The 21,164-nt window shown below is 35.5% G+C and overlaps 1 long non-coding RNA gene across 1 annotated transcript in view; it reads left to right on the plus strand.

The window, feature by feature from the left end:
* The first annotated feature begins 296 nt into the window (after positions 1-296).
* LOC101676629 overlaps positions 297-21,164 on the plus strand; it is a 238,821-nt gene continuing 217,953 nt past the window's right edge. Inside the window, exon 1 of the long non-coding RNA XR_198399.2 lies at positions 297-425. This is a non-coding gene — a long non-coding RNA (uncharacterized LOC101676629). The remainder of the gene's footprint in view (positions 426-21,164) is intronic.

Genomic DNA, 21,164 nt, shown 5'->3' on the forward strand with positions numbered 1-21,164 from the left:
TAGTTCTAAAACAGATCAACTAGGGCTTGTTAAAAATGTCAAGACTTTAGCGGCCCATTCATGCATCTTGAACCGCCTACCCCGTCAAACCTTACGGGGCTAGACCTCAGCCACCCGCAGGCGCGGGGGAAAGACCTTTCCAGAGAACAGGCTCGGGCGAAGCGAGGACATCGTTGATTGGCTGTAGCTCCTTGAAGCCTGGATACTGGTTTGTGATTGGTCGCCCTCAGGTTCCGGTTTCGGAACTCCGAGGCGTTTGAGGCTTAGGTTCGGCGCGCGTGAGTCAGCCGCTGAGGTGTTCGAGTCCCCTCAGTCCGACGGTCGCGTCGGGTTAATTTAGCGGTAGTACGTAGTCTTAGGCCCGTCTTAAAATGGAGAAACCGAGGAGCAGAGAGATTTAATCGGTGGCCCCAGGCTGCACAGAGGTGAGTTTTGAACGGAAGTCCCTGCTGGTTCACTTTTCTTCATCTCCTCATCTTAAATGGGGTCTTGAAACGATTTCCCGGGGAGAAGAGGCAAGTGTTGAAACGGAGTGGACTGAAATTGTTGTAGGACACCCAGCTGGTGTTCCAGAATTGCTTGGTGTAAGGACAGCCGCCCCTCTGGTGGCCCCAGCCGGGAAGCGGGGAGCTTGGTAGTGGAGGAGAAAGCGGCGTTTTCCGTGTAAGTTTGCTACTTAGGCCCGTGTTCAGCGGAGCGTTGGGCGTTGTGCGCGCCTGTGAGTCGCTGAGAAAATTTCAAGATACGAAGATGGTGTAATAATGCTTACCAAGCAAATGCTAATACATTGATAGACACTTGAAAAAACATATTTCAAATAATGAACTTATTTACGTATATACACATACACATTCTGTGTCAAACCTGACATGGCTTTTTCACTAAAATTTATATTTAAATACCAGGAACACATAAAACACAACAACAACAGTATAGTTACATATTTATCTCGGAGACCCAGTTTGGGTGTGTTTTCACAACTCCAGGAAAAAAAAAAAAAAATATATATATATATATATATATATATATATATAGCCTGAGCCACTTTTTCTTTTCTTTTCTTTTTTTTTTAAGATTTTTATTTATTTGACAGAGAGAGAGAGAGAGATCACAAGCAGGCAGAGAGTTAGGCAGAGAGAGAGAGAGGAGGAAGCAGGCTCCCCGCTGAGCAGAGAGCCCGATGCGGGGCTCGATCCCAGGACCCTGCGGCGATGACCTGAGCCGAAGGCAGAGGCTTTAACCCCTGAGCCACCCAGGCACCCCCCCGAGCCACTTTTTAAATATTAATTCTAAGATGTACTACAGGGAGAAATACTAAGACAGACAAATTCACGGTGAAAATATATTTTTAGTTAACAAAAACATTGACAGTTTGTAACTACAGTGTCTATTCTAACTTGGGACACAAAACCCTGAAATGTTGTGGGTGACCACATCACACGTATTTGCGGATTCGGCACTACAGGACAGCTCAACCTGATCAATGTCTGATCCTACCTAATATCTCAGGTTGTATCGTGTTATTTGAGAATAATAGATTCTGTAATCTAAATTTTCTTACTACATCTCAAGATAAAGCTCTTGTGATTTTTAGTAGTTTTGCTATATTTAATCATAAATGCTATTAATATAGAAATATGTTTTAGAGAAAATGTCTAATCAGCCACTTATTTGACATTTTTTTCCTCTTATAAAGCATTATGCTTTCCAGATTTATGATTATATACTCAGCATGTTTCATAAATGAATTTTGGTGTACACTTATGCCAAGTACAGAAGTTCTTCCAAAGCACTCTTTTGCCTCCATACAGTTTGGAAATCTCTTGATTATTGTTTTCAGTTGCTAAGCAACTCCCCCTCTTTGCTGTTGCCATGGTTCCTCATGAATCAGGATGACACAAAGCCATCTGTTTAACCCAACATCCCTCCTTTCTCTAAAGTATGACCTGCTCTATTCATCCAGAGGCAAGACAGAGTAAGTTAAATATGACTTAGGGTGTAGGTAGTTGTAGGGATAAAACTCCAGTAAGGTAATTTCTTTTTCTTTTGTTTGAAAAGTAATCATTCCTTGATAGAACATAAAATCACTATGCTGCTAAAATGCTGTATTCACAATAGATTGAAAGTACACTCTGAAATAATAAAGGAGAAACAAAGAGTAAAACAAAACCAAACCAAATGGCTTCAGGTATTTTAAAATATTGGTTTTATTTCCTTTAATTTACTGGGGTGTTTTCTGTCTGTAAATTCACTTTCTAAAATAACATTTAAAAGAGTATTTGAATACATATGTAACTAGGATGACCAACTTGTTTAATCCCAAGGAATCTTTGGAATAGAAATGAGCAAATTGTCACTAGGATTATCCTGAATAAAAATTGGAATTTGTCTTTGTTTTTATTTTCCCAAAGCAAAACGATTTCTTGGACTCCTAACTAGGTGGTTTCGGAAGGTGCCTGGGGATATGGCTTCACTGAGTTTGAAACTTTTTACCAAATATCCTTTATAGTTACATGAGCATTTATAAAGAGAGTGCTATTCTCAATAATTTGTTCAGAGTCTGTTAAACTAAATAGAGAATGTAAACTTTCACTTACTTGGGATGTTAATAGTTTTGGAATTTAAGAGAGTATTTTTTGGCACAGTCTTAAATGTGAACAAGGCTCTTCATTCATAATGTTCTATTACATTTTGCCATAATTCTAACACTTTGTTTTTCAGCTTGTCCTGTTGCCTGTCATTTTAAAATCATTTCAAAATCTCATTTTTAAAAACCAAATATAAAGTAAATGAGTTCTGGTGATTCATCTTTGCATACCTCTCTTCTGACCACTTGGCAGATGTGTCCGAAACTCCACTGATTTGCTTTTGGGGCTACACCTGAAAATGCCTTTCTTTCCTCTAAAAATAATGTAATGTTCAGGACCAAGCAATTTCTGGTTACTAATATCCAATTTGATTATCATATGTATATTTAGGTATTTGCAGACATTTGCTTTTACTTGAGTATCAGGTAGAATATATGTCAGTTACTATGCTGCTTTATTAATCCTGAAATAAAAAGATAAGGTCAGTATTAGAATGCTTTAATTTTATGAAGCACAGATGTCTTTAACTCAGTATGCATTTATCAAGGAAATAGAAAGGCATATATTTCAAGTGAAATTAGGTAACAACTAAATCTGTAGCATTATCCTCTTAACACCTTCCAACTTTCCTGATTTTCTGTAATGCTTTCATGTACCAGTTCCCACAATTAAATTTCCTTAAGCACTTGCAACTAAGATAAAATAAAGCACAATCTACTGTAAGATCATTTTGATCACACATAATGCTTTAATTAGATAAATTTTCAATGTTTTAGTGAATATTTTGGATTAACGCACTGGCCTTCTGAACTATATAATATGTAATTCTTTATAGAACAAAAACTGATTTTTCTCTGAACTTGAAAGTTACTCCATTTTATTTTTATTTTATTTTTTTAAAGATTTATTTGTTTATTTATTTGAGAGACAGCTTGCACGATCATGACCAGGTGGGTGTTGGGAGAGGGGCAGAGAGAGAGGGAGAAGCAGACTTCCCACTGAGCAGGGAGTCCAGCTCCGGGGCTGGATCCCAGGAGCTGGAGATGATGTTTAATTAACAGAGCCACCCACACATCCCAAGATATTCCATTTTAATGTGGGCTTTTCTGCTTTTAAAGGACAATGCACACTATGTACCTTTTAAAATTTAGAGATTTTGTTTCACTTGGTGTTGTTTGTTTCACTGTTTTACAGTGAGTTTGTGTTTTGCTAACTCTTGATAGATTTTTTTTTGAAAATGAGTTTTGGTATTTTATATCTAAAAGGACTTTGTGGTTAAATATGTCATTACCTTCATCCCTCATATGAAAATGTGTCTTATTCAAGGATGTAACATAGTATTTCTTCAAAAATTGTGATGAAATGTTTTGACATATGTAACATATGCAACACCTGTGACATATGTAACACCATTACTGAAATCAGAAAAATAAAAATATTCATTAGTTTGCCTAAGTTTTCTCAAACCCCTTTGGACTCCCTTTCTTTTACCTCTGCTCCTTCCCTAGCTAACTCTGTTTTCTATCATTAGGCAGTAGTTTTGTATTTCCTGTAATTTTGTATCAGTGAAGTTATAGAGGACATCCTCTTTCTGTTTGGCCTCCTTAACTCAGCATAATTATTTTGACATTCTCCCATATTTCCATGCACATATTTCATTCATTTGTAATATTGAGCAGTTTTCCACTATATACCGCAGTTTTATTCATTGGTCTGTGGATGAACATTTGGGATATTTCCAGTTATGTGCTGTTGCAAGTAAAGTGACCATGAAATTGTTATTAGTGCTTGGGAAAATGGCTAACCAAAACATATGGGAAAGTCATCATAGATGTTTAAAAATTTTATCATTTTTTTTTCCCCATCATGGTAAGTGTACTCTTTAATCCCCATCCCCTATTTCCATCATCTCCCACACACCTCCCTCTGGAAACCATCAGTTTTTTTATAGTTAAGAGTCTGTTTCTTGGTTTGTCTCTCTCTCCGCGCCCCCCCCCCCCGCCTTGCTTGTTTTGTTTCTTAAATTCCACATATGAGTGAAATCCTATGGTATTTGTCTTTCTCTGACTTTTTTGGTCAGTATTATACTTTCTAGCTCTTCCATTTCATTGTAAGTGGCAAGATTTCATTCTTTTTTATGGCTGAGTTATATTTTATTGTGTGTGTGTTTGTGTGTCTGTGTGTGTGTTTGTATCACATCTTCTTTTCTCATTTATTGATGGACACTTGGACTGCTTCCATAATTTGGCTATTATAAATAATTCTGTTATAAATATAAGGCTTTATGTATCCCTTTGAATTAATGTCTTTCTATTTTTTGGGTAAATGCCAGTAGTGTGATTCCTAGATCACAGGTAGTGCTGTTTCTAACTTTTTGAGGAATTTCCATACTATTTTCCATAGTGGTTGCCCCAGTTTGCATTCCTAACACATGTTACTGGTTCTTAATAACATTCCATTGGGATCAGAAAACATAGTTTATCTGCTTTAAATTATTTTAAATTTATCTGGATCTATTTTATGGGTCACAGTATGGCCTGTCTTGGTAAAATGTTCCATGTGCATTTGAAAGAGTGTATTTCTGTACTTCTCTGGGGTGGTGTATTTACAAATGTCTCTTAGATTAACTTGGCTGATAGATTTGTTTAAATCTTCTATTTCTTTACTGATTTCCTGAGAATGATTTAAGGACTATGTTGAATATAAGTATTTAGTGCAATAAGATACCCCATGTGGTGTTGTGATGGCATCCCACAAATTTTGGTAGGTTGTGCTTTTATTTTAATTAATTTCAAAAAACATCCTTCTCTCTTGATTGATTTTTCACCCATTGGTTGGTTAAAAGTGTATATTTAGTATCCACATGTTAGGGCATTTGAGATATGTTTATGTTACTGATTTTTAAGTTAATTCCATAAGTCTCAAGCATCATATCTTATATTACATGAAATGTTAAACTCATTGAGACATGCTTTGTTGCTCAGAACATGGTTAGTCTTGGTTAATATCTAGTGAGCCCTTTGAAAGAATATGCATTCTGTCACGGAGTGTTCTACAAATTCCTGTTAGGTCATTTTGCTTGGTGGTGCTGTTCAGGTGTACTCTGACCTTGCTGATTTAATGCAATATCTAATGGGAAGGATGTTGAAACCCCAAGTAGGATTGTTGATTTTTTTTTTTTTTTGTCTAAGTTTGCCCAATTTTTTCTTCTCTGTTTGGTTTATTTTGAAACTCTGTCATTAGTTACATACATATTTTGGGTATGTGAGATGGGATGTAAGGTTAAGCATTGAGTCAAGCTATTCCTCAATACTGGGGCAAGACCACTATGAATACTCAGGGTCATATGAATTTTGAGGTTTGCTGGTAAGGGTTGGGGGAAGAGGTACTGTCCTGAGCCCCATTCCAGTTCTCCTGTATGATTCCAATCCTTTCAGGTAGTGATTTACCCAGCCGTAGGTCATTTCCAAATGCGCTGATCAGAACTCTGCTGCACACCCACCACACATCTTTAAGGGTTCTCTTTGTGCACCTTTATTTCTTTTTGTGAGACCAGCCTCCTTGGTGTTCCAAGATGCTCTCACTCTCTTTTTATTCGATAAATTGGCAAAGTTTTCCTTTGTTCTGGCTTTATTGAGATATTATTAATATACAGAAAATTACACATATATATAGTATATATGTTTTGAGGAGATGGATATATGTACACACCTGTCATTCTTACGTGAGGTATATCAAATAGTCAAACTTAAAGAGGCAGGTAACGTAACGGTGGTTGTTGGGGAACGGAGGGAGGGGGGAATGCAATACAAGATGAGTAAGTTATAGCAATCTGTGCGGCACAGTGCCGTTCTTAATTTCATCTCTTCAGCTGTGGGAGTCTGCTGTTGGCCCATTTGTAGGGCTTATCTCATGCGTTTCTCATCTCTTGGGAATGTCCCTTTCTGTTTTCCAGTGTTTTGAAAAACATAGCTTTGTATATATTTCTTCTGCTTCTGTTATTTGTTTCAGGTAGGAGGGAATATCCAGCCAGTGTTATCTACTTGCTGGGAGCTTCTTAATTTGTTTTTAATTTTTTTATTTTCCTCTTTTCCCCTAATCTTATTTCTCTTATTTGCTAGGCTTATTTGCTCTTGTGTTACTTTTAGTTCATCTTAATTTTTAAAATAATTTTCTTTAGTACCTACTTCTCGTCATCTAATTCTTAGTTTATCTAATTCTGATTCATGTTGTACTTTAATGCTTTTGCTGTTTTCTTGTTTTAATTCACTTTGAGAAAATATGTTGATCTTTTAAATCTTTTTTGTGTGACCATCTTTCTGGCATACTTTTATTATTTGTAAGGAAGTAATTTTTTACTCTGTCTCTGCTAGTACTTTAAGATTTTCCATTGATACTGTTATGTTCCTCATTTCTCTTTCAAATTAGGTTTTCCAATTTTTTTTTTATTTTTATTTTATTTTTTTAAGATTTTATTTATTTATTTGACAGAGATCACAGTAGACAGAGAGGCAGGCAGAGAGAGAGAGAGGGAAGCAGGTTCCCTGCTGAGCAGGGAGCCCGATGCGGGACTCGATCCCAGGGCCCTGAGATCCTGACCTGAGCCGAAGGCAGCAGCTTAACCCACTGAGCCACCCAGGTGCCCCGGTTTTCCAACTTTTAGAATGGAGCAAGGTTCAGGATATTTTTCTGATGTCACAGACTTTCCCCCCTTATATTTTGTGTAGTTTTCAAAAATATTTTTGCTTTGGTCCTCAGCTTTTTCTGGAGCTGTTACTTAACCCCGTTTTGATTTGGATCTCCTCTTCCCTTCTTTATAGAAAGGAGCCTAGTGGGTTGGTTTTAAGAGTGCTGAGGCCCGACATGTCTCTAGCTCCCTCCATTCTTATGTGGTCCTCTTGCATTCACCTGGCAGTGGGGAATGTAAAACCCCCTCGTTTTCACCTGATTTTTAGTGAGTATCTCTTGGCTATACTAGTATTTTCCATTTCTCAAGTGCAACAGTTTCTGTCTGTATGTTTTCTTCTTTAGTCCACAGATGTTGATACTATGTGCAGCTTGTATGTGTTGACAATTTATCAACATCTGCTCATATTTTGGGGGTGTTGGAATAATTTTTCACTTAGTTATGTTGTAAATGTTGTGCAGGAGTTTTGAGTTTTGCTCTTTTTGTTATGTAAAAATCCAGTTTGGAAAAAAAAAAAATGCTTGTGTCTGCAGTCATCGTCATCTTGCCCAAATTCCCCTCTAGCAGCCCTTAATTTCTGCCTTTACATTTATCTTAGACTTTCTCCTCCAAAGTGTTCCATTTGGAAACAAGTAAGGAAACTTGTTCTTCTGACTTCCATGTCTTCTAGATAATTTCTGTCATAATCATGGATATCATCTGGCTTAAAACACAAATTTGTCTTTTATTATTTGTAGTGATCACCTACTTCCACAGCAGATTGGTGTGTACTTCCTCACAGTATCATAAGGAAAATCCATAAGCAGAGTGAAGTGTTGCACCAGAGCCCATCCATTGTTAGATTTCATATCATCTCACATCATTAAAGAACTATAATTTGCTTTATTGTTTCCCTGGTTGCCTGCCAAATTGCTCTCGGAGTTTTGTGTTTTTTTCTTACCCACATGAGCCTCCAGTCTCATGGTTTCCTAGATGTCTGGAGGGTATTCTAACTCTTGTAAACCTTTTTATTACTCTCATCCTCTTATATCATTTTCCCTATAAAACCAAGAAAGTATTAGATTTTAACATAAGTGAAATAAAGGTCCTTTCTTATCCTCAAGTAGAGTTCACTCTGTGAGGAAAGGAGACAGAACAGGAACTTAATAGAATGAAATGGAGAATTTTAATGAGAGATTGAAGCACAGGGTACTCTGGGATCAGGGTACTGTTACACAGTACTCCCAATTCCTATAACGGACAGGTCTAGGAGAATGGCTTTATCAAAGAATGGTATGGAGAATTCAGATTATATATTTTATATATACTGTATGTGGATACACAGAGAAGCTGTTGCTAAGATCTATCTATGCTACTTTGTAGGAAATACATATAAATACCAATGAATAAACAAATTACTCTGAAAACAAAATTCTATCACTGTTTCACAAGTTTATAACAAGGTAATATATTATTTACTTACTATATTTTCATTTATTTTTAATAAATCTTCTAAGTCTGAAGTGGAGTTAATGAATTTAAAATTAATTTCCTGTAGCATACTTGAAAATTGGTAACTTTTTAAAAAAATGTGATACTGAAATAAAAGCCATCTTATTCCCCCAAATTTACTGATAAAGGTAATTAAACCAACCTTATTTTATTTAAATTACATTAATATTAATTATTTAATTTTATCCTAAGTTTCCACACAAGTAGAATGTGAAAATGTTAGAATATAGAATAAACCCAAACCCTTATTTTTTTTAATCACTTTCAGGGGAAAGATAGCCAGAAGGATAGCCTTGTTAAGTCACTTTATCCAAAGTTCTTGAAGTGTGTTAATGTTGAAAGTGGAAAACCAAACCGTACCTAATGATCAAGGAAACAAGCTTGTGAGGTAAAATCATGTGGTCTCTGTTAGGTCCGTTATCAAAGGAATGAGACTGAGACAAGGTGAAGGATATTTAAAGCTTTATTTGATGACAAGTATTAGAAGTTAGGCTGATTGGCCAGGGGAATGAGACTGAGACTAGGTGGAAGTTATGCAAAGCTCTATTCTCTGCCAAGCATTAGAAGTTGGACTGACTGGCCAGGGCTGCCTCCGAAGAGAGCGACCCCCTCCCGGCCTCACAGACTAACTTTTATAGAGCAAAAGCCTGGCCACACATATGTAGCCAATGAGATTGTAACATTGCATAGTCATGTTAGACCACATGAATTGTGGCCTATTGAATTACAATTTACAATTTACCCTATAGTAGCTGTTTGAATTAGTCTGTCACTCTGGTCAGAATCGGCGCTCAAGTTTGGTCCCCAAAAAGCGGGGTTTACATTCTTTGGTGGTTAGGGAGACAGTATGTGTGCTTTTTACTGATTGGAAGTCTTCACCTGGCCTGACTCATCTTTGTATTCTGGGCTGTTATCAGGAACTGGCCGACCAGGCCTTGTATTCTGGGCTCTGTTATTAGGAACTGGCTGACCATATTTTACTGGTTTCCCAGACTTGCTTCCAAATAAGTTCCTCTGGGGGACTGGGTCAGCTTAAGTTTTACTGTGCAAACAACAAAATGACTTTTAACCAAGATGGAGTCGCTCTGGCTAAATAGGCCCTTACAGTCTCATTTAAGATTCAATCATTCATTCATTGGTTTTACAAATATTTATTATGCTTTCACTATGTGAGAACAACTGCATATAAGTCCATTCTTTGCAATGATTAACCTGAGATACCTGAACTTGTAAATATAAGGGATTACCTAAGTAACCATACAAGACTGAGGAAAAATTGCAAAGTGCTGTGAGGAAATTTTGAATGGATCCTAATTTTGAGTGGGAGAATAATGTTGACTTTTCTGAGGAAAACACATTTCAGCAAAGCAGTTAGGTGAAGAAAGGAGAAGGCATTCTTGTAACTAGAGCTACATAAATGAAAGCCTTAGAGAGACAAAAGTTTAAAAGACGAAGGAAGGTCAGCATAAATGAATCATGTTTAGAAATTCAGGGGGAAAAGCAGAAACCTCTGTTGTCTTAGAATTATTAAGAATCAGGCAAATCTAATAATTTGAGCTTTATTCTGAGAATGATGTATCTTTTAAGAATGATCACGTTTGTGTTTTAAGAAGAGATTGGTAGAACTTCTACCCCCAGTGAAGGCTGAGTAAGGTCTTATCAGATAGACCTTGCAAATAGCAACGATAAGTTCTGAACACCGCATAAAAAACAAGCTCCATGATGGCACTGGATAGTGAATAAACACAGATTCTCGTGAGGGGTACATCCTGTGAAGAGATGAGCTGTATTTGGTGATTTACTCTTTTTCCTGGTTTTATTCCAAATAGCTGCTCATAAGATAGTATGATTAACATAGGTAAAATTATCAGGCATGGATATTCCTACAGCTATTAAGATAGAGTTTTTTCTTTTTCTTTTCTTTTTTCTTTTTTTAAAGATTTTATTTATTTGAGAGAGAGAGAAAGAGCATGAGAGGGGGCAGGACAGAGGGAGAAGCAGACTCCCCACTGAGCAGGGCGCCAGATATGGGACTTGATCCCGGGACTCCAGGATCATGACCTGAGCTGAAGCAGTGCTTAACCAACCCAGACACCCAGGTGCCCCAAGATAAAGTTTCTTACTACAAGCCAAACAGTTTTTCTTTATAAGGGTTCAATCTTCAAGGCACCTCTATGCATTCACCCTTGATTATTAATTTTTGTAATCATTTATAACATCAAAAATTCTATCATGATATTTCATATGCAGTACTTCTAGTCCTCCCAGTACCTCCAAAATATATTCCTACTTTTCTCTACTTTGGAGATAAAATCCCAAGTCTCAGAAGGGTACGTTGTTCAGTGAATTTAGTGAAAGACAAGTAGCAAAGCCATGGCTTAAACATGTTTCCACAGTCCCAGGTGCATGCTCTTTCAATGGGGACTTGTTAAAAAGAAAGAATTTAAAGTTTCTGAACACATTCCATTATGACAGAGATCTCTGCTCATATGATCAATATGCAGTTCAGCATACTGAATTCAGTATATATTTTTGAAAAAATGACTTTTATGTGATAAAAAATACATGAGGGTGAATTATACAAGCATAGTTTTCTAGAAAACTACAACCATCACATGGGTAAGATTACTGGAGATAAGTTGGATCAACAGCCTCAAGTATAAAAGTGTGAGTGAGAACATGGAACAGTCCTTCAGAGTTAGCTTCAGCTATTTCTAGGAAGGAGGTGCCCTTGGTTCACAGTTCAATTTTTATTCTTCAACTTCAGCTACCTCAGGATTGGCCACGCTGTTGCTCCTTTCTGAAACACACCTTAATTGATTAACTCATATTTCAGTGCAATTTATATTTGAGCAAATGTGAAATTTAGGATGTGTGTTTATGGTCTTTGGTGGTACCAGAGACCACTAACTTTGGGCTAAAGCCATATTCATTCAGACATTTTAATGGATAGCATTCTATTTTTGTTCTGGGCTAGGCATCGATGACTTTTAGGATTATTAGGAGGAGAAAACCACATGAGATATATTCTCTTGACAAATTTTTAAGTACACAAGTGCACAATACAGTATTGTTAACTATAGACATAGTGTTGCACAGCAGATACCTAGAACTTACTCATCTTTTGTAACTGTATCTAGATACCCATTGAAGAGTAACTGCCCATTTCCTCCTCCCCCCATCCGCCACAAACTGTTACTCTCTGTTTTTGTGACTTCAAATATTTTAGATCACTTATATAAGAACAGTTCTTCAGCATTGGTCCTGTGACTGGCTTATTTCACTTGTCATAATATCCTCCAGATTCATTCATGTTATTACATATGGCAGGATTTCCTTCTTTTTAAAGTTTGAGTCATATTCCATGGTATGTACGTACCACATTTACTTTATCCACTCATCTGCTTATGAATGTCTGATATTTCAGTATTTTGGCTACTTTGACTCATACTGCTGTGATGTGGGAGTGCAGATAACTCTTAGAGATTCTGATTGCAATTCTTTTTATTGCAGTGGGGTTGCTAGGTAATATGATAGTTCTAGTTTTAATTTTTGAGGAATCTCCATACTAAGTTTCACAGTAGCTGTACCATTTTTCAATCCCACCAAATGTAAAAATGTTCCATTTTCTTCACATCCTCACCAATGCTTGCTTGCTTGCTTGCTTGCTTTCCTTCTTTCCTTCTCTTGCTTTTTTAACAGGTCGGAAGTGGTATTTCATTGTTTTGATTTGCATTTCCCTGATAACTAGTCACATTTAGTATATTTTACACTCTGTGGTCATTTATATGTATTCTTTGGTAAAAATGTCTCTTCATGTCCTTAGGACATTTTAAAAATAGGGATATTTGTTTTTTATGATACTAAGTTATAGAAGCTATTTATATATTTTGGAGATTAATCTCTAGTCAGATAATAGTTTGCAAATATTTTTTACCATTTTGTAGGTTTCTTTTTTTTTTAAACTCTTAATTGTTTCTTATACTGTGCTGAAAGTCTTCAGTTTGATGTACTTTTAGTTGTCTATTTTTGCTCTTGGTGTTGTGCTTTTGATGTTGTATCCAAGAGATCATTGCCAGGACCCATGTCATGAAGTTTCCCCCTTTGTTTTCTTCCAGGAATTTTATAGTTTCAGGTCTTAACTTAAATCTTTAATCCACTTTCAGTTGATTTTTGTGTATGGTGAGAGTTAAGCAGCCAGTTACATTCTTTTGCATGTGGGTATGCAGTTTTCCCAGCACCATTGTAGAAGACACTCCTTTTCCCCATTGATGTATTCTTGATACTCTTGTCAACAATTAGTAAGCCACCTATTCATGAGTTCATTTCTGTATTCTCTTCTGTCCCTTTGGTTTTTATGTCTGTTTTTTTCCAGTGCCATAGTGTTTTAATTATTGGAGCTTTGCAATATATTTTGAAAGCACGGAATGTGTTGCCTCTAGCTTTGCTTCTGTTTTCTCAAGATTGCTTTGACTTTTGGTATCTTTTGTGGTTCTAAATTAGCAGGTCAAATTCACCAGCACATTAAAGAATCATCGTACATCATGACAAAGTGGGATGTATCCCTAGGATACAAGGATGTTTCAACATAGGGAAATCAAATAATGCAGTATACCACATTAATAGAATGTAGGATAAAAGTCACACAGTCATCAAAAGATGCAGAAAAAGCATTTGAGAAAATTTAGCACCTTTTTTGAGAAAAAGTATCAACACACCATAAATGAAAAGCCCACATCTGATGTCATACTCAGTTGCTGAAAAACTAAAAATTTGTTCTCTAAGATCAAGAACAAGGCAAGGATGCCCACTGTCGCCACTTCTATTCAATGTAGTCCTGGAAGTCTTGGCCAGAGCATCTAGATAAGAAAAAGAAATAAAAGGCATCCATATTAGGAAGGGAGAAGTAAAATTACATGTTTGTAACATGTAATTTACATGTAACATGATATTACATGTAGAAGACCTTAAGGATTCCATAAAAATAGTTTGAACTAATAAATTCAGCAAAGTTGTACGATGCAAAAATCAAAATACATAGATAAGTTGCATTTCCATACACTATAAACTAACCTAAAAATCATTAAGAAAATAATCACATTCATAGGAGCATCCAAAAAATTAAAATACTTAGGAATAAACTTAGCCAAGGAACTGAAAGTCTTGTACACTGAAAACTACAAAATTTTGGTGGAAGAAATTGAAGAGGACACAAATAAATAGGAGGATATCCATGTTCGTATATTGGAGGGCTTAATATTGTTAAAATGTCCATACTACCAGAAAATTATCTATAGATTCAGTGCTATCCCTATCAAATACCATTGAGAAATGGTATTTTTAACAAAAATAGAAAAAAAGAAAAAAAAACCTAGGCAGGGATGTTAATGAACATAGTAAATATCCTTAATACAATGAAATAAAGATTGAAATTATAAACAAATACAGACTTAACACATCAAATAATTCACTTTTAATGTGTTGAAAATAATTCACTTTTAATGTGTTGATGTGCCTCAGACAAGATTTCAAAGTGTAACTGTTTCTCTTGCTACTATATACAGTTGTGAATAATGCTAGATGATTATTTACTGAATAATTATTCAGAGAATATTACTATTTAAAGATTAATTATGCCATTATTTCCTTGCAAAAATAGATGCATGCTTGTTCAAAGCCCAGGTACAAGAGTAAAAGATGAACATTATAGAAGAGTATCAGTACAGAAAACTTATTTCTCACATATACTGGCAAGTGAGGGTAAGTGAGAGAAACTAGAGGAAATAACTCAGTGTAACATCTGACTGATCGACATCTTCAAAGTAATGAATCATCTCTCATGAAAGATTTACAGAACATATCTTTATGTATATTTGGCATTACACTAACTCATTGGTTTCTAGACTCCAGTTTGACTCTTAGTATATTTGTTTAGAGCACATAGTCGTACTAAAGTTAAAGGATTTTACTGATTTGTTATTTTTTTAAATATTTTATTTATCTATTTATTTGACAGAGATCACAAGTAGGCAGAGAGGCAGGCAGAGAGACAGGAGAAAGCAGGCTCCCTGCTAAGCAGAGAGCCCAATGCGGGACTCAATCTCAGGACCCTGGGATCATAACCTTAGCCCAAGGCAGAGGCTTTAACCCACTGAGCCACCCAGGCGCCCACTAACTTGTTATTTATAAGATTCTGTAATCATTGAGGAATTTGACATGACTAGTATTGTTAAAGCTCTAAATAATTAGTACTTTATCTACCTAAAAAGTAGACACTGTTATTAGGTTACAGATTTCAGTAGTTTGGTTTCAGAATTAGTATGAGTTTTCTTTTAATTACTTCTGAAGTGATGTCTCCTAATTACTTGAATAAGACTTTAACTAGTTATACTTTTCGTGTTGACAAAGATTACCAAAAATAGTTATCATTTAAAAGGAAACAGAGAAGCCATTATTCATGCTTATTATCTTGACAAGAAGATTTAACTAAATAAGTGATCACAATATTTAAAGGAATACATGAATTAATATATTAGGTAGATTCACATGTACTATAGGAATAAAGGAATGCCTTAAAAGGAAGTGTATGTTTTGAAGTAGGTACTTCAACAAAGTCAGGTTTTTTGTTTTGTTTTGTTTTGTTTTTGCTTTTGCAGACTGCAGTTAGCAATAAATCTTCATTTCTGTGAAGATTAAACAAAATGATAATGCGAAAGAAGGGAAAAGCTGTAAGGTGAGAATGATAGTACATTTGTATCTTCTTCATGGAACTATCTCCCCCTGTCGCTTAGCTACAGTACATGTTAGTGGAGGAGTGATAAGTGGAATCCAAAGGGTTTATTACAGGTTTATTTATATAACCTTGGAGAAAATTAAATAATGTCTGGTAGGTTGGGGATGTCATAAACAGGAGGAAAGAGGAATAATTAACTGGAAATTTTAATCATGCTAACTAAAATAGATGGATAAAGTAGTCATTCAACCAATATTTGTTTAATATAAGGAAACAAGCTAACTTCTACTAAATACCTGAAGATTTTACAAGCTAGGGAGGGCAGTATGACATAATCATCTAAAATTAATTAATAGTGAAAAGTATAAATATGAACATGAGGGTAATCTGGAGGCCTCATAGAAGTACCAGTTAATGGTATGGCTCCTTTGGAGGTGAAGAACTAGAAAACAGTATGGACTCTAAACGAAAGCTTAGCTATCATATGTTTATTGCTGGCATATTTTCATGCAGGATCAGTACTGCAGACTCCCATTGTGAGTTTTAATTTGTGTTTTCCTGATTATAAAGTTAATATAAAGTTAAATGTTCTTTTATATGTTAAATGATCATGTAAAATGATGTTTACTTTTTAATAGCAAATAAGCAATAAACAAAACTATTTCGTTGTGGACTGTTGGTCTTCTCACTCTTGGAAATAAAAAAAATGCTGTAACAACTTTTGTTGTTTTATACTACCATAAGATGTTAAATATTCTTATAGATTTCATTTTGAAATACATCTAGTATAAATAAGGTTAATAAATTATAACTCATTCCATTCTGATTAAATGCAGTACTTGATATTGCAAATACATAGGGACACAAGAAAATTATTTGAGGAATTGCAGTATACAAATAGATGGTTTCACCATAATAATCTTTCCTTTTTTATTTTAAAGATTTTATTTATTTGAGAGAAGAGAGAGCAAGAGCATGAGAAGGGAGAAGGTCAGAGGGAGAAGAAGACTCCCCACAGAGCTGGAGCCCAATGCCGGACTTGATCCCCGTATTCCAGGATCATGACCTGAGCTGAAGGCTGTTGCTTAACCAACTGAGCCACCGAGGCACCCTTTCCTTTAAATTACTATCCTTTCTAACGCTCTTGAGTTGATTCCCAGTAACACGTAAAATAGGAAGAAAGTACAAGAGAAAGGTGAAAGAAATTGAGAAGTTGAATGTGCAAGTACAACAAAGGAAAATGAAAAGAACACCATTTATACAAAGACCTTGTACTAGTCACACTTAGAGGGAATTAGCAAAATGAAGACTACAATAAAGAATAAGAGGATTGAGGGGAGACAGTAATAAGGATAGTGTGGAATAGTGATGGGGAAAAAAGTAAGGATGATACTGTTCTATAGTCCTTTGTCTTATCTCTTTCCATCCATCATTATCCTTTATCCTCTACATCACTGCATTATAACTATAAACCTTATAAAGGGAAGACTTCACATAGCTTAGGAGTTAGGGTACATTTCAGTTCCTTTACAGCTTTACATTATTTGCTTTATATTTATTGTTCCTTTACTCTACTCCCATTCATTTTTGGTGGCTTGATTACCTCAAATATGAAAGAATCAAAACTGGCTGTCTACTTTTATAGATGATGAAACTAGGATTCATTGGTGTAAAAGCCTTGCTTAAAGCCCTACAGTTAGTTGCTGTGATGAAATTCACATTCAAGGCAGTGTTAATCCAAAGGTGGAGATAGAGAATTTAGGGATAAAAGGTTGCAGTGACTTGTCTAGACCAACGTGATTGAGACAATATGTTCTGTCATTCAACAACTAAGTACCAAATGCCTAACTGCCAAAGGTGCTTGATACAGATAATGTAAGAATTAGTATAATTAATTTTTCATATCATCTCTATTTAGTGACATAAATAGGCAAAAAAGATAAAGAAGGTATACAACGTTTTATCACTGTTCTGGTATCAGTATGGAAAGGGTGCTATTGCTGTACAAAAGAGAGACATTAAGAAAAATTTATGAATGCAAACTGGGAAGAAGTGTATAGTCAAAAATGGTCAGCCAGAGAATATAAAACCCATAGTTTACAAGAAGGAAGAGTATAAGTTAGTCCATTAAAGTCCTAGTCAAGAACCAGACAAAATACATATTCTAGGTGAAATCAATGACTAGAAAGATGAGCTAATTTTGGCATAGGTGGGATTCATGTTATTGAAAAAGGACAATTGTAAGTGAGGGTCTCTGTGGGATACACTGTCGGGGAAATAAGTAAGTATGGTGTTCTTAAATTATTTTATGGAGAGCATACTAACTAATCTGATAATATTGAATAATATTATAGTCAGGGGCCACTTGGTTATAAGAAAACAAATTTTTTTAAAAATTGAGTAAAGTAACATCTTTATTAGGCTGATAATCTCTGGTGACTAAGTTTTCCTCACTTTAATGAAGATCTATTTAATTTCATAAAGTCCAGTATCTCTGTGTTCCCCCTCTCCATCCTAAATGTCTCTATCTTTCATTGCTCTAACTCTCTAGTATTCTCTCATGGCTAATTAGTTACATTAAATGTTTGCACCTGAAAAGAGGAGGCAGGTTGCCAAAAAAACAATATTTTAAAGAGGAAAATATAGCTCTTAAGCTTTGGAGTTTATAACATGAGGCTGGCTGGTTAGGTATCACATTGTGAGACATAAATCAGATTTGGCTACAAAATAACATATTCATAATAGAGTGGATATTCAGATGCCCCAAAGCCAAAAAGCTGTTCAACTATATCCCATCACTGGCTGTATACTGGTATATAGCAACAGTAAGAGAGACTGGGCACATTTTACCCTATTTGGGTAAGTGGACAATAGGCTCATCTGTGAAATGGAATTCTGGAATTTCACCAAAAAAATTAAGGAAACAGCGAAAGCCAGACTTAATGACAGATTGGATCATAAAACTGGAAAGCAACCAGAAACAAAAGAATCAGCTACAATTTTTCACCTGATTAGTAACACTATCACTCTTCCTTCTCTCTTAATGGTTACTACATTCTTCTGTCTGAGGATTGGGTATTGGCACAAGATTAAAAACGGAGAGACTGTTTTGAGGGTACTACTGTATTAATACCATTTAAAATGGTGTTTGGGGGGCGCCTGGGTGGCTCAGTGGGTTAAGCCGCTGCCTTCAGCTCAGGTCATGATCTCAGAGTCCTGGGATCGAGTCCCGCATCGGGCTCTCTACTCAGCAGAGAGCCTGCTTCCCTCTCTCTCTCTCTCTGCCTGCCTCTCCATCTACTTGTGATTTCTCTCTGTCAAATAAATAAATAAAATCTTTAAAAAAAAAAAAAAAAAAAAAAAATAAAATGGTGTTTGGTACACATTGGCTACTCAGTAAATATAGTTTAATGGTCCAGTGTTTCCCTACACAAAAAATGAAAAAGTGGTTTTCATTTACTTGAGGTTTCTATATGGCTTCTGAGGTTGAATATTCATGAGACAGACTTGAATTGCCTGTGACTAAATTACTAATCACTGGTAGAGAAAACACTAGCCCTGTAGGAATCCCTTTGTTTAGTGTTCACTCATTAACGAAAGTGTGAGTAGGTTCTTGAGAAGCAGACTTGGCTGGAGGGATTATGGAGAAATAGAACATACAAAGGCTGCATCTTTTACATGCGACTCTATTTTGCACTAGAGTTGGTGAGGAGAGTAGGATTTTTTCTTTAATATAATGTAAAAAGCCCATTAAATGTTTCTGAGAGGTGAAATAATTCAATACAATCATTAAGTCCTTAGAAATGATCACTGGAGGCAACAGAATTGGTTGATGTTGGGGAAGATGGGATCCTGAGAAATCAGCAAAAGGGAATTAGATAAGGTAAAATGTAAACAACATGGTGCCATTAGAAATGAAAGGGAAATAAGAGGTAAGTGGATGTAGTTTATAGCAATTCGGATGAGATATGTCATTAATCTGAACAATGTCAGTATATTAATGGACTAGGAATATGATACAGTAGGTTTGATTTAGAAACAAGAAGAAATCAATGCTTTGTGGGAATGATTTAAGGATCAGAGCTGCCATTGTCATGTGTGTTTTTCCATGTCACCATAAGTAACTATGAATGTGAATGAGGACACTTAAATTCACATTTCTGAAAAATGTTGACCCTTAGGTAGGGGTATTCATTTGTTTCAGCAATGGGTTATATAGCTAAGTCCTTTGGGGGGTGTGAAGATGTCAGACACCTTCTGGAATCTTGCTTTTAATAGAATAGCTTCAGAAGGCTGTAATAATGTCTTGTTAGTTTAAACTACATTTTTTTCCTGATGATTTAAATTTTGTAATCAGATACTTTGGCTTTATCTTTGATATATTACAAATACAAGTTTACAGAAAACAATTATTATTTTTTGGTAAATTTAGGCAACATTATAAAATCTATCCGATATTTCATTTCTTCCTATTTAGTTTTGTATATTTCTTTTAATTTTGATGAACAATAGTCAGATCTTGGCATATAGGAATGCCTAATTTCCCAAAGCCCTTATAGGAATTACCTATTCCTAGAAGGATGTTGTGAGAATCAAAAATGTGAGAGAATTTTTTTTTTTTTAACTAAATGGAAGAGCTTTTTCAGAGGGAATAATATGTATTATCAGGGTGCTCAAAATATATTCTGATTCAAACCAAAATTAGTAGTGGACTGAATGGGATCAAAATACAGCATAGTTTATGAATAAAATATTTCTCTGTCATAATCCATAGTGAGATACAGTGATCTCAAAATATTTGTTTAGAGGGGATGCCTGTTTGGCTCAGTGGGTTAAACCTCTGCCTTTGGCTCAGTCCATGATCTCAGAGTCCTGAGATCAAGGCCCACATTGCATCTGGCGCTCTGCTCGCAGGGAGCCTGCTTCCCCCTCTCCCTGCCTGCCTTTCTGCCTATTTGTAATCTCTCTCTCTCTCTGTAAAATAAATAAATAAAATTTAAAAAAATCTATTTAGAGTAATAGAGTCATAAGTCAATCTTAATTAACCTACAGTTACACAAAAATGGATGCATACCAGCTGAAAGTGGACTGGCATAGCTACTGGAAGTTAAAACCAGGAGGTCAGGTTGCATCCACTGGCACGGGTTTAGGTCTTAAAATATATATGGGTTACAGAGGTTACATAGTTATTTATGTTAAAGGAAATTTAAAGAACTGGAGGATAAACTATACAGATTATTTAGAAGTAAAAAGAGTACCTTTTAAAATCTTCATTTTTTGCTACTCCTGTTTTGATGCACTTGATCATTTGCTATTCAGTCCTCAGTTCTTTTCAATTTTAAATACCAGGGATCTGTCAAGTGGAATTACATTGTTGACTCAAACAACTTAACTCTGACAATTTATTTTGATTAAAAGTTTAAACAACAATATTTAGAATGCTACACCAAACCTCTACAGTGTAACTGTCATGTAAAGTGATCTGTTAATAAATTAAATAATATTCAGTAATGTTTACATATTATGTTTAAATATTATTAGACTTTCTTATGCTTCTCTACCTTCATGTACTAAATTCTATGATCTGGACAAACAGGATCAATCATTGTTTGTCTAATTCCCAGTTGATTTGAGTCAAGCAATATGAAAGGAAATTTAGAGAATA

This window comes from Mustela putorius, unplaced genomic scaffold, assembly GCF_011764305.1.
Source record: "Mustela putorius furo isolate JIRA1106 unplaced genomic scaffold, ASM1176430v1.1 tig00000407_pilon_pilon_pilon, whole genome shotgun sequence".
Taxonomy (NCBI): domain Eukaryota; kingdom Metazoa; phylum Chordata; class Mammalia; order Carnivora; family Mustelidae; genus Mustela; species Mustela putorius.